This window comes from Chiloscyllium punctatum, chromosome 36 (genome assembly GCF_047496795.1).
Source record: "Chiloscyllium punctatum isolate Juve2018m chromosome 36, sChiPun1.3, whole genome shotgun sequence".
In the NCBI taxonomy this organism is placed as follows: domain Eukaryota; kingdom Metazoa; phylum Chordata; class Chondrichthyes; order Orectolobiformes; family Hemiscylliidae; genus Chiloscyllium; species Chiloscyllium punctatum.
Genome location: NC_092774.1, coordinates 23,092,920 through 23,097,668, shown reverse-complemented (window position 1 = coordinate 23,097,668; position 4,749 = coordinate 23,092,920). Strand labels below are relative to the sequence as shown.

The 4,749-nt window shown below is 45.1% G+C and overlaps 1 non-coding gene across 1 annotated transcript; it reads right to left on the bottom strand.

Annotated features, from left to right (window-relative positions):
* Window positions 1-326: 326 nt before the first annotated feature.
* trnap-cgg (transfer RNA proline (anticodon CGG)) lies at window positions 327-416 on the bottom strand. The gene is given in 2 exon segments: window positions 327-362; window positions 381-416. It is a non-coding gene; the product is annotated as a tRNA-Pro (tRNA).
* Between the last annotated feature and the right edge of the window lie 4,333 nt (window positions 417-4,749).

Here is a 4,749-nt window from a genome sequence, read left to right as displayed (position 1 = left end):
CGTGTCCGTCAATTCCTAAGCATCTGTATCCCTCTACTCCCGCCCCCCCCCCCCCATCGCACCCCCCTCCACCCCCGACTCGTGCATTTATCCGGACGCATCTTCAACGAATCAACTGTGCCTGCTTCTAGCACCTCTGCTGGCAACGCGTTCCAAACGCCCACAAGTAAAACTTGCGTTCAATTTGAGTAAGTGTTGCCCTTGCCGCGTTCATTGTAATGGTAACTCTGCCCCATCCCGAATTCAGGCAGTCGGATCTCGTGAAACGAAGCTGCTTTTTGAGAAAATTAATTGGCCGTTTTTGAACAAGGCAATGTGAGAGCTGAGGGCTCGTCCGGGATTTGAACCCGGGATCTCTCGCATATCCACACAGCAGAAAGCCCGAAGCGAGAATCATACCCCTAGACCAACGAGCCACAAGCTGCTTCCTACCGCCAAGTCAATTTGAGTTCAAGCAAAGCAAGGGGTTTAAATATATTTTAGAAAACTTCCTTTGTGCCCTGGGAAAACTCCTGCCGCGGGAAATGCAGTGTTAACAGATTCGTAGGAACAGAAGCAGTAGTAGGCCATTTGGTCAAGCCTGCCCCGTCATTCATTAAGATCACAGCTCCACCAACCTGCACTATCCCGACCACCCTTAATTCCCCTACCATGCAAACACCCATCCAACTGTGTCTTCGATATACTTCATGAAGCTGTCTCAACTGCTCTCTTGGGCAGAGAATCCCATGGAGTCTCACAGAGTAACACAGATGTACAATACGGAAACAGACCCTTTGGTCCAACTCGTTCATGCAGCCCAGATATCCTAACCTAATCTAGTCCCACTTGCCAGCACTTGGCCCAAATCCCCATAAAAACTTCTTATTCATATACACATCCAGATGCATTTTAAATGCTGTAATTATACCAGCCTCCATCACTTACTCCAGCAGCTCATGCCGTTCATGCATCACCCTCTGCGTGAAAAGGTTGTCCCTTATGTCCCTTCTATATCTTTTCCCTGCCCTCCCTAAAACTATTCCCTCTAGTTCTGGACTCCCCCATCACAGGGAAAAGAACTTGTCTATTTACTCTATCCATATCCCTCATGATTTTATAAACCTCTATAAGGTCGCCCCTTAGCCTCCGACGCTCCAGAGAAAACAGTCTACTCAGCCTCTCCCGATAGCTCAACCCTCCAACGCTGGCAGCGTCCTCGTAAATCTTTTCTGCACCTTTTCTAGTTTCACAACATCTTTCCGATAGGAAGCAGACCAAAATTACATGCAATATTCCAAAAGTGGCCTGACCAATGTTCTGTACAGTAGCAACATGAGCTCCCAACATCTATCCTCGATGCTCTGACCAACAAAGGAAAGCATACCAAACGCCTTCTTTACTATCCAATCTGCCTGCGTCTCTACTTTTAAGGAATTATCAACCTGAACTCCAAGGTCTCTTTGTTCAGCAACACTTCCAAGTAATCTATCATTAAGTGTGAAGGTCCTGCTCTGATTTATTTTTCCAAAATGCAGCACCTCACATTTATCTACATGAACCTCCATCTGCCACTCCTCAGCCCATTGGCCCATCTGATCAAGATCCCGTTCTAATCTGAGGTGTCCTTCTTTGCTGTCCACTACACCTCCAATTTTGGTGTCATCTACAAACTTACTAACTATACCTCCTACGTTTACATGAAAATCATTTATATAAATGACAAAACGTAGTGGATCCAGCATCGATCCTTGGGACACACCATTGGTCACAGGCCTTCAGTCTGAAAAGCAACCCTCCATCACTACCCTCTGTCTTCTGCCTTCGAGCCAGATTTGTATCCAAATGGCTAGTTGTCCCTGCATTCCATGAGATTAAACCTTGCTCACCAGTCTCCCATGAGGAACCTTGATGAATGCCTTCCTGAAGTCCATATAGATCACGTCCATCGCTCTGCCCTCATCAATCCACTTTGTTACTTCTTCGAAAAACTCAATCACGTTCGTGAGACATGATTTCCCAAGCACAAACCCACGCTGACCATCCCTAATTAATGCTTGCCTTTCCAAACACATGTAAATCCTACCTCTCAGGATTCTCTCCAACAACTTGCCCATCACGGATGTCAGGCTCACAGGTCTCGAGTTCCCTGGCTTTTCCTTACCACATTTCTTAAATAGTGGCACCACGTTAGCCACCCTCTAGCCTTCCGGCACCTCAGCTGTGACTATTGATGATACAAATATCTCAGTGAGAGGCCCAGCAATCACTTCCCCAGTTTCCCACAGAGTTCTGGGGTTCTCCTGATCAGGTCCTTGGGATTTATCCACTTTTATGCATTTCAAGATATCCAGCAATTTCTCATCTGTAATATGGACATTGTTTCAACATGTCACCATCTATTTTCTCACATTCTATATCTTCCATGCCCTTCTCCACAGTAAACACTGATGCACAATATCCGTTCAGTATCTCCCCCATCTACTGCAGTTCCACACAAAGGCTGCCTTGCTGATCTTTGAGGGGCCCTATTCTCTCCCTTGTTACCCTTTTGTCCTTAATGTATTTATAAAAACTCTTTGGATTATCTTTAACTCTATTTGCCAAAGCTATCTCATGCCCCCTTTTTGCCCTCATGATTTCCCTCTTAAGTATGATCGTACTGCCTTTATTCTCTAAGGATTCACTCGATCTCTCTGTCTATAACTGACATCTGGTTCCTTCTTTGTCTTAACCAAAATGTCAATTTCTCTAGTCATCCAGCATTCCCCAATATACCAGCCTTTCCTTTCACCCTAACAGGAATATACTGTCTGGACTCTTGTTATCTCATATCTGAAGGCTTCCCATTTTCCAGCAGTCCTTTAACGTGCGAACATCTGCCCCCAATTAGCTTTTGAAGAATCTTGCCTAATACCTGAGTATTCCTCCAATTTAGAACTTCAACTTTTAGATCTGATATATTATTTTCAATCACCAATCTAATGTTAATAGAATTATGGTTGCTGGCCCTTAGGTTTTGCACTCTCCCCAGTATATACATCTACATTGTGATTGAGAAAATTTCCTTGTACACACTTAATACATTTCTCTATTTGACGGAAGAGTATATGGGCAGGAGTATACCTTGGGTCCACTCTTACTTCATTCCCATCAACCCTACCCCCATTCCCATCCCATTAGTCCAAAAGCACTTTCCCCTGCAACTGCAGAATGTGTAACACCAGCCCATCTACCTGCACCCTCCTTACTATACAAAGGCCCAACCATACTTTGCAGGTGAAGCAGCACTTTATCTGCACTTCCCACAACCCGGTCTACTGCATTTGCTGCTCACAATGTGATCTCATCTACATTGGGGAAATTAAGCGTAAACTAGGTGACTGCTGCACAGAACATCTACGTTCTGCCGCAAAAAAGATCTGGAGCTTCCAGTTGCCTGCCAATATCACACCCCATTCTGTTCCCTGGCCAACATCTCTGTCTCAGGTTTGCTGGAGTGTTCCAGCGAAGCTCAGCACCAGCAGAACGAAGAGCACCAAATATTGCACTTGGGGACCATACATCCCTCCGGTCCCAATATCGAATTCAATAATTCTAGGGCCTGAAATCCATAGTTTCCTCGTCCCTTCCACACACACCAAGTTTTGTTATCACATAGTCTGTCATTACGCACTACCTATTCTTAGCTATGAACAGTCTTCATTAACAGTTATTCACCCTCCCATGCAGATTGTTATCAACTCCCTTTCCTGTCCAACAGTTCTTCCCTGGCTTTGGGCTCTGTCCTGATCTATCAGTTACTGCGTCCGCCTTCCTCCCACAATATTTTTCGCATATAAACGGACATTTTCCCAATCACCATCAGTTCTATGGAACGGTCACCGGCAACTCTTGTTTTTTTTTGTTTCTGATATACAGCATCGACAATTCTTTCAGCTTTTTATTGAGAGAGAGTTGGAAATTGTTTCGAGAGACAGAGGGAGGGGGGGGGGGGGGGAGAGACAGAACAGACATGAACTGTTGATCTCCATTGTTCCACATAAGGTAAAATCATTGCAGTGCGATCAGTTACCTTAACCATGAATAGAAACACGCAGTTTACGGTAGGCTTGTGGCGCAACGGTAGCGCCTCTGATTCCAGCTCAGTAGGTGACGTGCTCAAATCAAGTCAGACTCACGGCAGTCAACTATACCTCAAGAAAGGAGTACGCTCGCGGTTATGTGTTGAGCCAAGTCTGCTTTCCGGGCACTTTTGATCGCACATGAAGCTTTGCTATCAGTTTGATTTGTGAACACTGTGTCAGGGAGGTGCTGTTCCCATTGTTTGGGTAAATGCTCAGCTTCCCCCAGTGTAAGAAGTGAAACACAGACTGTTCCAGCAGGGGATTTAAATACACTGCCGCATCCCTCTGGGCAGCCGCTTCATTCAGTTGGTGACAGCGCGGGCATGACTAACATTATTCCGATATTTTTACAACATAATCTAGAGACTCCCAGCTTTATGTTTTAATCCATCAAGACAGTGATAGCGAGTTCAGGTAGAAATGTTTTCCACCAACAGCAAATCCGTTCCTCTCACTGGACACAGTTAAAATTATTTTTATTCAACTAAAGGAGCGGAAACTACAGTCTGATGGCTCCTCTCCACATTAACGGTGAGCCTGAATTTTATAAACGGTGTCAGTAAAATCCAGTGGCGGACACTGATTTGGTTCAATCGTTTTTTGCCAAGCGTAATTCACCGAGAGGATGCTGCTTTGTGAAACA